At 33.8% G+C, this 12,178-nt stretch overlaps 1 protein-coding gene across 1 annotated transcript in view; it reads left to right on the top strand.

The window, feature by feature from the left end:
- The window catches only part of LOC101889975 (mucin-2), a 534,609-nt gene that overhangs the window by 91,367 nt on the left and 431,064 nt on the right, over positions 1-12,178 (top strand). The window lies entirely within an intron of this gene.

Below are 12,178 nucleotides of genomic sequence, written 5' to 3' on the forward strand. Positions count from 1 at the left end.
ATGAAATTATATAGCCTCTGTTACTATGTAACTTCGGGTATGAGCATTCCAATAACCCTTGGAAATGCTTCTACTAAACTACGCAAATAAATCATTATGGTATTGCCGAAATGTGTGGATGTTCAAGATAAGTTATCCCCAAGGTTGAAATCATAATACAGGTCAATGTAACCCGATCCATGCTTTGATATAGACCCTAAATGTATATACTTTCTAAAAATATACAGGGTGAAATAAAAACAAGTAAAAAAGCAGTAAGTTCGGCCGGGCCGAACTTTGAATACCCTCCACCATTTGGAACGAATTAGAAAATTTTCAATAAAAATAAAATTCATTAAAAATTCTTTTAAAATCTTTAAAATATCTAATATCGGAAGGTGCTGATACGACATTGTGGACTTATAAAGGCAATCTGCCTGTAAAGTACTCACAAGGAACTCCTTGTGTGGATTTTCAAAATACCGAATATCGCGGGGTATCGTTATATGGGAGCTATACGTTATCGTTAACCTATATAGAGAATTCTCTGTCCGTTGAAAAATATGACTAAAAACATCAAAATACCAAATATCGGGGGTACCGTTATATGAGGACTATACGATATCGTGGACCTATATAGATAATTCTCTGCCGAGGTATAAAGTAGCAACAAGGAACTCCTTGTGTGGATTTTCAGACAATTCCGATGAAAAATGTGGGTAAAATCATAAAAATACCTAATACCGTGGGGGTACCGTTATATGGGGGATATACGATATCGTGGACCTGTATAGACAATTCTCCCTCAGGGGGTAAAGTACTCACAAGGGACTACTTGTGTGGATTTTAAGACAATTCCATTGAAAAATGTGGCTAAAATCATCAAAATACCGAATACCGTGGGGGTACCGTTATATGGGGGCTATACGATATTGTGGACCTATTTAGATAATTCTCTGCCGAGGTATAAAGTTCCCACAAGGAACTACTTGTGTGGATTTTCAGACAATTCCATTGAAAAATGTGGCTAAAATCATCAAAATACCGAATATCGGGGGTACCGTTATATGGGGGCTATACGATATCGTGTACCGATATAGCCCATCTTCGAACTTGACCTGCCTGCAGACAAAAGAGAGATCTGTGCAAAATTTTAGCTTCCTACCTTAATGCGTTTAGCGTGATTACAACAGCCGGACGGACAGGGCTAAATCGTCTTAGAATTTTACGCTGATCAAGATTATATATACTTTGTTGGGTCTGTTGGGTCTTGGATTATTTCGATGAGTTACAAACGGAATGACGAACTTAATATATCCTCCATACTTTTTTTGGTGGAGGGTATAAAAATACAACAAATTCAATTGCCATAATTTTTAATGAAAACAAAAAATTTCGGAAATATCATCAAATTTTAGATTAAGTTTAGATTTGTTCGAATTGGTCACCCTTGGCACGAATTATGGACTTCAAACGGCCAAAGAAATCGTCACACGCTGCTTGAAAGTTGCCCTGCGATATTTTGGCCAATTCCCGGCGAAGCGCTTGTTCGAGGTGCCAATCTTCGCGTGCAGCTGAGTCCTGTTTGCGTGCCCAAGGCTTTAATACACCCTCCAGAATATTTTCGCGATAATATTCGGCATTTATTCTGATGCCACGGTCGATTAATACGAGCGGAGAGCGACCATCGGCTGTTATGGCGGCACACACACATCACCATGGCCGGCGCTTGGGTTCTGTTGCTCAACCGAAGGTGCACATTTTCAGCTGACCTCTTTGGCAAGTAAATACAATATTTTTGTTTGTTTACAAACTGCTGGACAAGGAATGTTTTTTAATCGGAGAAAACCAAATTCGGCAGTTCACCACTTTCGGCCAAGCGAAGCAACTCTTTAGCGTTTTTCAGTCTATTTTCATTCTGTTGCGGTGTAAAATCTTGCACTTTATGGAATTTCAATGGCTTTACCCCGAGTTCATTTTTCAATATTTGCCGAATGGAATATTGCGATATGTTCAGATTCGATCATATCACTTCTTTACTTTTCGAACCATTTCTGCTGATGTTGCTGTTTTCTTCCCTTCACTTCTTTGACGTCGGTCTACGCTACCAGTATCACGGTAACGAGCGATGGTACGAGACACATATATTTATTCACATTTAAATGCCGGAGTGCTCTATCGATAGCCACTTGTGGTTTTCCAGCCAAATATAAAGAAATCACACTACCATGCTTCAATTCCCCCACGAATAACTTTTTTTCTAGAAAATTCTCAAAAAAAGGCTTTGTACGCTTGTAAACCATATAATGAGCTGTCACTGGAATAATTTTAACATCTGTCGGACGAGTGGCTTAGAAATGACAGCAGTCTGAATTTGGAAGTTTGAGTTTTTATCTCACCCTGTATATAAAAGTGTAGTGAAATGACTGACTGTCAGATCAGTTAACGGCCAGACGAAACGGATGAAGCTAGAATATTGAAATTTTGCATGAGGGTTAGCCTTGGTGCGTAATCGTATGATAAGGCTGGGTTTTTGGAAATTCATACTAAAAGCGCACAAAAACTACCAAAAATTTAATAAAATTGTATTGGACAAACGGAATGAGTCAGAATTTGGAACGAGACTCACTGATGGGGTGCAGGATAGATGTACCAAAGGGATTTTTAAAATTCGACCATTAATGTTACGAAAAGTTCGAAGCTGATACTAAAATGGTACCATTGGTAGACGAAGAAACCTAAAAATTTGAAATTTGGTGTGAGTTTTGGATGAGCTTGGTTTAGGATAAACTGATAAATCTAGAATTTTAAAAAGTTTGTATTGGGGTGCCTTTTGTTGGTAGTTTTGGGTACTTGTGCTTCAAGTGTGCGAAAAGTTCGAAATAATACTATATTCGGTACAATTTCGTATTGGGTAAACAGATACTGCTTGAGATCTTAAATTTGATATAAGGATCGCTGTTCGTGTCTAGCCTGAACATATGGAGGCGGTTTGTGAAATGGGTACAATAATTGTACCAAGAGTACGGAATGGTACCATATTTGGTTTTGGGTGAAGGGTATTAGAGATAAAATTCTGAAATTTGATGTTTAATTTACTGAAGGTATCTGTGTTTGTTTGAGATGTGGTAGTGATTTGGAAATGTACCCTCTATTTTCACGATAAGTACTAAATGGTACTAAATTTGATATTGGGTGAATGTATACAGCTGGAATCCTTAAAATTGATAATATGGTCTCTGTCGGACTCTGGAATTCAGATATAGAGATAGTTTTAAAAATGTGTACGAAAGGTACTAAATAGTACTATATATCGTACAAATTTTGTATTGGGTGAACATATACTATTTAAAATCTTATATTTGGCATTAGAATCGCTGTTCGTGTGTAGCCTGGACATATGGATGTGGTTTCGGAAATATGTAGTATAATTGTACGAAAAGTTCTAAATGGTACTATATTTGGTATTGGGTGAAGTGATAGAGCTGGAATCTGGATTTTTTATTTGAAGGTTGTTTTCGAAATGTGTACTATAATTATTCGAAAACTACTAAGTGGCACTAAATTTTGGTATTGAGTATTTGTATAGAGCCCGAATTCCGAAATTTTATATTGAAGTCTCTCTTGGTATCTGGCGTTGAGATCTGATAGTGGTTTTGGAAAAGTGTACTATAATTGATAGTAAGTGGTGTTTTAATTTGGTATTAGGTGAAGGGATAGAGCTGAAATTCTGAAATTTAATGTTGCGATCTCTGTTGGTAGCTGCAATTGAGATATGAGATTGTTTTGGAAATGTGTAATATAGTTGTTCGAAAAGTACAACATTGAACTAAATTGTTTATAGGGTGAAGGGACAGAGCTGAAATGCTTAAATTTGATATGGATTTCACTGTTGGTGTCTGTGGTTAAGATATGGAGGTGGTTTTGGATATGCGTACTAAATTTGGTTATGGGGAAATAAAAGAGCTAAAAATATGAAATTTGATATTAAGGTTATTGTTGGTTTCTGGGGTTTACATATGGAGACGTTAAATAGTTTTGGACATAAAAATTGGATGTGGGTCCATTGTGCAATGGTTTTAAAAATGAATGATTTGGAAGACTTTTTGGTGTTAAAAATAACTTCTTTTTTAGGGAAAATTGGAAAAAAAATTTTTTTAAGTCTAAAAATTCTATTCGCTGTATGAAGTTTTGATTAGAATAAGTTTTCAAACTGGACAAATTCTGTATTTTGAGTACTAAAAAGGCTAAACACGAATTGTTGGATCGAATCTAAAATTTCAAGGTGATATTTTCCCTGACGAAGTAGCGGGAACTTGCTAGTATTGTATAATTCTAGATATTTCTTGAGATAAATAATGCTCAATCCTTTCGTGGGATGGCATTCGATATTTTATAGGCTTATATTGCTATTCTATGGTGAAGGGGTTTGAATATTTGATCTTGATCTTTGAACCGTGGACATCGCGACGTATGAATGGTATCGTAGCGTATACGCTATGTATAACCAAAGATTTCCATACAGTTCATTATTTAGGAATATTTATTTTTCAATTTTATAATTTTTAATTAATTTAGTTATTCTCTTCCATTTTAGGTAAATTACATGTTACTATTTGAAAAAAAAACAAAAATAAATAAAACTGTAAGTACTTAAGTTTAAGAATTTGTGTCTATATTAGCTGCTGCTACTGCGAGGTTTATCTTTCCCAAATCAACAAAATATTTCATCTATGCATAGAGCTTCATTTAAAAATGCCTACTTTAATGATTCCAAAACGGTGTGCCCATAAGATATTGTAGTGTCAAAGTCATACATTATCTTTGATGGTCGTATTGGGGAAAATGATGGAGATGATGACGACGACATCGTCGATGACAATATCAAAGACAGTCAAACGTGTTTGATGCCAACCGAAAGGCAGAGCATCATCTACGGCTATGACGTTGAAAATAAATTGCAAATTTTGCCGAGCCGAGAAAACAAAAACACCAGAGTAAATATTGCAACGCATTTGAATGCAATTAATTTTCGGCATGCCGAAAAGACATTTAACCATCACCGCCATCATCGATGTCATTCTCATGATTTGGTGCTGCTGATGCTCATCGGCAATTTTTGCATGGCCCAAAAACTGATACAATCCATAGACGATGAGGAAAACCCATCAACAAAAAACAAAGCTGCATAAACATGCTTCTGACATACCTACCCACTGTTGGTGGGCCCAGTGTTCTTTATGCTGCGCTTGACTGCCTCGCCGCCATAATAGTCACGTTGCTGCAACTCCCACTTACCTCCATAAATGTTTCGCAAATTAAGAGGCATGAATTGTTGATGGTGTAGTCATGATAAATTTTCACAATTTACCACATTTTAATTTAGACATTTTTTTTTCGTTGGGAGTTTCGGTTGTTGCTGTTGTGTTTTCCACACTGTCTGTTTATCTATCTATCCATTTATTTGCCTATAAATACTGGTAAACAGAATACTTTTTTTTCGGTTCGTTTTTGTTTATTTTCGTGTGTGTCGGCGGTGGCGGCAGTTTTACAATTTACCTATTTTTGTAGTAATTAATTTCATGCCAAAGAGCGTTTTTTTCTGACACATAATGTCTATGGCGATTTTTGCATTGGACTTTTATGGAATGTTTATTTTGGCTCAAATTATGTAAATTCGAAAGGTTTATTGCCTTTATGGATATTTTAGTCAGCGGAATGCGAACATTGGGCGCCATCAAATATTTTTGTTTTTTTTTTCTTCAACATTTACGGACAATAATCGAATTCTCAGGAGCGTGAATTTTTTAAAGATTTTTTCAAGGATTATTACACCAATAAGCATGGTTTTTTTAAAGATATTTTTCTAAGGACTATTACACCAATAAGCATGGATTTTTTAAAGCTTTTTTTCAAGGACTTCCACACCAATAGACGTCGATTTTTTAAAGATTTTTTTCAACGACTATCACACCAATGGGCGTGGATTTTTTAAAGATTTTTCGAAGGACTATCACATCAATAAGCTTGGCTTTTTTATGATTTTTTCAAGAACTATCACACCAGTATACGTGGATTTTTTAATGATTTTTTTTCAAGGACTTTAACACTAATAAGCGTGGATTTTCTAAATATTTTTTTTCAAGGATTTTCATACCAATAAACGTGGATTTTTTAACGATATTTTTTCAAGGAATATCACATTAATAAGCGTGGGTTTAATTCTTTTTTTGAAGATTTGTTTGATTGATTTGATTTTTTAATTTTTTTCAACGCCTATCACACCAATAAGCGTGGATTTTTTTTTTTAAGATTTGTTTTCAAGGACTATCAGCGTGGATTTTATAAAGATTTTTTTAAAGGACTATCAGCGTGGATTTTTTAAAGATTTTTTTTCAAGGGCTATCAGCGTTAATTTTTTAAAAATTTTTTTTCAAGCTCTATCATCGTGTATTTTTTTAAGATTTGTTTTCAAGGACTATCAGCGTGGATTTTAAAAAGATTTTTTTTTAAGGACTATCAGCGTGGATTTTTTAAAGATTTTTTTCAAGGACTACCATTGTGAATTTTTTTAAGATTTGTTTTCAAGGACTATCGGCGTGGATTTTTTAATTTTTTTTTCAAGGACTATCAGTGTGGGCTTTTTAAAGATTTTTTTCAAGGACTATCAGCATGGATTTTTTAAAGATTTTTTTCAAGGACTATCAGCGTGGATTTTGTAAAGATTTTTTTCAAGGACTATCAGCGTGGATTTTTTTCAAGGACTATCACACTAATAAGAGTGAATTTTATAAAGATTTTTTTCAAGGACCAACACCCAAACGGCCAATGAACCCATCACACGCTGCCCCAATGTTGATCTGCGGTATTTTGGCTCATTCCCGGCGAAGCGCTTGCTTGAGGTGATCGACAGTTTGCATTTTTTAGTGCCGACCTTGCTTTCCAAAACACTCCAGACACAATAATCCAACGGATTGGTATCCGGAAATTTTGGATGCCATTGTGCGCTGGAAATGAAGCGAGGAACATCATTTTGTAACCATTCTTTGGTGGCGCGTGCTGAGTGCGATGATGCTGCGTCCTGTTGGTATGTCCAAGGTCTGCGGTCAAAATGTTTGCGTGTCGAAAGCTTTAATACACCCTCCAGAATACTTTCGCAATAATATTCGGCATTTATTCTGATGGCACGGTCGATTAATACGAGCGGAGAGCGACCATCGGCTGTTATGGCGGCCCACACCATCACCATGGCCGGCGATTGAGTAAACACGATCATTTTGTTTGTTTACAAACAGCTGCACAACGAATGTTTTCTCATCGGAGAAAACCAAATTCGGCCTAGCGAAGCAACTCTTTGGCTCTTTTGAGTCTATTTTCTTTCTGTTGCGGTGTAAGTTCTTGCACTTTTTGGAATTTCAATGGCTTTACCTCGAGCTCATTTTTCAATATTTGGCCAATGGAATATTGCGATATGTTTAGCTCATGAGCCATTTTCCGGTCACTGTGACGCGGGTTTTCGATCAAGTCGCTTCGTTACTTTCGAACCATTTCTGCTGATGTTGCTGTTTTCTTCCGTCCAGTTCCTTGACGTCGGGCTACGCTACCAGTATCACGGTAACGAGCGATACTGTAACTGGAGTGCTCTAACGATAGCCACTTGTGGTTTTCTAGCCAATTATCACACTATCACGCTTGAATTCCATCACGAATAACTTTTTTCCTGGAAAATTCTCCCCAAAATGCTTTTGTACGCTTGTAAACAATATAACGAGCTGTCACCAGAATAATTTTAACAGCTGTCAGACGAGTGGCTTAGAAATAACAGCCGTCTGAAGTTGATTGCAGTTTTTTTCATCTCACCCTGTACCTACAAAAAATTATGTTACATTCACAATTTTTAATTAATATCCATTATTTGACATTTCATTGATGTGTGCAGTTCAACCATTTGACATTCTGGCACAGTTGAATGGTGTATTTTTTCAGTGGCGTCATCTGCTCGCATACAACTGAATAATTCATTCAGTAGTTTTGTTAGTTTAAGAGACGTTTTGTTGTTTGCATTTCGATTCAATGCTATTTTGAAATATTGGCAAATATAAGAGAATTTCATAATTCTAAAAGCGTTGTTAGGCTGCCTGTGATGATGGCGATGATGAGCCTAGACAAAAATGAAACAGAAAAAGACCCATTCAATTCAACCTACATTATTCGAATTTTGGCAGACAGCCAAATAATTAAATCAATGCAGGTTTTATTTGTATTTTTAGTAAATAGTTTTTGATTTTTTTTTTCAAATTATGGCATATGGTTGAAAATAATGTAAAAATGATTTACTGCTAAATTATTTTCTCTTATTAAAATTTGTAATATCTACTTGGCCTTTTAATATAACATTTTTATATTGATTTTCGATAAATTTGTTTTATTGTTTATTATATATTTTTTATTTATTGCTTGACATTGATATTGATATTTTTTAGGTTTTATTTTGTTTTATTTGTTTTATTTGTATTTTTTATTTATTTATTTTTTATTTTTATTTTATTTGTTATTTTGTTTTTTATTTGTTTATTTTTTTATTTATTTTTTTATTTTTATTTTTTATTTTATTTATTATTTTGTTTTTTATTTGTTTATTTTTTATTTTTTCATTTATTTATTTTTTTTATATTTTATTTATTTATTTTTTTTATTTGTTTATTTTATTTGTTTTATTTGTATTTTTAGTAAAGAGTTTTTATTTTTTTTTTTCAAATTATGGCATATGGGTAAAAATAATGTAAAAATGATTTACTGCTAAATTATTTTCTCTTATTAAAATTTGTAATATCTACTTGACCTTTAAATATCATATTTGTATTGATTTTCAATAAATTTACATAATTGTTTAATATTTTTATATTTACTGCTTGACATTGATATTGACATTTTTTTTTTAGGTTTTATTTTGTTTTATTTGTATTTTTTTATTTTTTATTTTAATTTTTTATTTTATTTTATTTGTTGTTTTGTTTTTTATTTGTTTATTTTTTATTTATTTTTTTTTTATTTTTTTATTTTTATTTTATTTGTTATTTTGTTTTTCATTTGTTTATTTTTTATTTATTTATTTTTATTTATTTTTTTATTTTTTATTTTTAATTTTTTTATTTTTTTTTATTTTTTTATTTATTTGTTTATTTTTTCATCCTTTATTTTTATTTTTTATTTTTATTTTATTTGTTATTTTGTTTTTTATTTGTTTATTTTCTATTTTTTATTTATTAATTTTATTTATTTTTTTATTTTTTTTATTTTTTTTATTTTTTTTATTTATTTATTTTTTTATTTATTTGTTTATTTTATTTGTATTTTTAGTAAATAGTTTTTGCCAGTTTTCTCAAATAATGGCATATGGTTGAAAATAATGTAGAAATGATTTACTGCTAAATTATTTTCTCTTTTTAAAATTTGTAATATCTGCTTGACCTTTAAATATCATATTTATATCGATTTTCAATAAATTTGTTTTATTGTTTAATATATATTTTTTATGCTTGACTGCTTGACCTTATATGTAATCTTTTTATTGTTCATAAACACCTCGAAGACATTTGCCCTTGTCCCCGAATGGCGAACGAGTAACATATCATTTAGAGAAACGTGATTGCAATTAGATTATCTTAAGGTGCAGTCAGTCAGTCATAAACTGCAGCTATGATTTCAAAGTGTTTCGATTTAATCGCTTTTACACCATGACGAGCGTAATAACCATTAACAGTAATTGATATATTGCCATAAAAGTGGCCTACGATAGACTATGAAACATAAATTATAATTAAGTTTACACAACATATTCACATTACAGAACATATATTTAGATAATTTGAGGTGCATTAAAAATAATTGCAGCGTTTACTCAAGCAATGAAGCAATGATAAGTGAGGTAAAATAGTATTTCAGGTCAAAAATTGTTTGGGCAATTTTTTGACTCCTCTATAAACATACGAGTATATTCCATCAAAGAATACTTTCATAAGGCATTAAAGCCAGATTTTTTAGTCTTTAAATAGAATCATGTGTTTTTTTTTAAGAAATTTTTCAGGGCGTTCATTCATAAATTTACCAAGTCACTTTTTAGGAACTATGAAGGATATACAGAGTGAGATGAAAAAACTGCAGCTGTTAAAATTATTCCAGTGACAGCTCATTATATTGTTTATAAGCGTACAAAAGCATTTTGCTGAGAAATTCCCAAAAAAAAAGTTATTCGTGATGGAATTCAAGCGTGATAGTGTGATTTCTTTATACTTGGCTGGAAAACCACAGGTGGCTATCGTTGAAATACTCCAGCATTTAAATGTGAATAAATCTTTTGTGTCTCGTGACTTCGTTCGTTATCATAAAACTGGTAGCGTAGCCCGACGTCAAGGAAATGGGCGGAAGAAAACAGCAACATCAGCAGAAATGGTTCGAAAAGTAGAGATGCGAATTGATCGAAACCCGCCTCGCAGTGTTTGAAAAATGGCTCGCGAGCTGAACATATCGCAATATTCCATTCGGCAAATATTGAAAAAATGAGCTCGGGGTAAGGCCATTGAAGTTCCAAAAAGTGCAAGAACTTACATCGCAACAAAAAGAAAATAGACTCAAAAGAGCTAACAAGTTGCTTCGCTTGGCCGAAAGTTGTGAACTGCCGAATTTGGTTTTATCCGCTCCGATGAGAAAACATTCGTTGTCCAGCAGTTTGTAAACAAACAAAATAATCGTGTTTACTTGCCAAAGAGGTCAGCTGAACATGTGCACCTTTGGTTGGCGGTTGTCCACCAGAACTCAAGCGCCGGCCATGGTGATGGTGTGGGCTGCCGTAACAGCCGATGGTCGCTCTTCGTTCGTATTAATCGACCGTGGCATCAGAATAAATGCGAAAATTATCGCGAAAATATTCTGGAGGGTGTATTAAAGCCTTGGGCACGCAAACATTTTGACCGCAGACTCTGGACATTCCAACAGGACCCAGCTCCAGCGCCACCCAAGAATGTCTGGAGTATTTTGGAAAGCAAGGTTGGCACTAAAAAATACCAAAGTGTCGATCACCTCAAGCAAGCGCTTCGCCGGGAATGGGCCAAGATACAGCAGAGCAACATTCGGGCAGCGTGTTACGGTTTCATTGGCCGTTTGAAGGCCATAATTCGTGCCAAAGGTAACCAATTCGAACAAATCGGAACTCATTCTAAAAGTTGATGCAATTTTCGACATTTTTTGCCTTCATTCAATAAAATAAAAAAAATGTAAAAATCATGACGTTTGACTTTGTTGAAGTTTTTTTTATCTCATCCTGTACTGATTCCTCAAATAGAAAGGCAGTTTTAATTTAAGTGGTAGTTTCCGGAAGCTTTATGAAAATTTTCGAGTTTCTTTCAAATGGTGGAGGGCTTTTTTCTGTTTTTTTTTTTTTTTTTTTTTTTTTTTTTTTTTGAAAAATTTAAATTTAACTTTTTGTGCGAGTTTCCAGAAGGAGTTGTCCGATATTGCACTTCTCCTAACTCGATCTAAGTTCATAATAATATTACGTTGTATCAATTTTGAACCCCTTCGAGAGTTATTATGAGCTCCAGCCAGACATCGCTAGATCGTCTCCAAATGTCCTGAAACGGATTTGGTCCAAAGAGACCTTGGGTCACGTTTTGGCTGTATCTATTGAAAAATACCCTCTGTTGCTATATGGCTGAGGGTATGAGAGTGCGTTGAGAAATACCGAATATAGGGTGTTATCGTTATATTGCTTGTAAATGCAATTTTCGTAATAGGCCATAACGACATTCACATGCGAAATTAGAATCAATTCCGGTGAATAATGCCGCTAAAGTCATCATAAAACCATAAAAAGAAGTTATCATAGTGCCTTTTAATATTTTCCGCACCGTTATAGAACACATTCTGACCCTCAAATAGAAAGGCAGAGTGATTCTCACCCAAAATTTCAAGATTGTAGCTTCAACCGCTTCGCCAGGGCGTTGATAAATCGATAAGTCAGCCAATTACTTTACTCTTTAATTGACATCGAATTTTTGCTCGGCACATTATCAACGATGTAGTTTGTGAACGGTTTTGTATTCTGAAATAATGGAAAACATGTGGGGATTTTGTCATCTTTCCTATAGAAGACCTACAGATGCCTGTAAAAACGACTTGTGGAGGTACTATATCTTCACCA

This window comes from Musca domestica, unplaced genomic scaffold (genome assembly GCF_030504385.1).
Source record: "Musca domestica strain aabys unplaced genomic scaffold, Musca_domestica.polishedcontigs.V.1.1 1, whole genome shotgun sequence".
NCBI classification, from domain to species: domain Eukaryota; kingdom Metazoa; phylum Arthropoda; class Insecta; order Diptera; family Muscidae; genus Musca; species Musca domestica.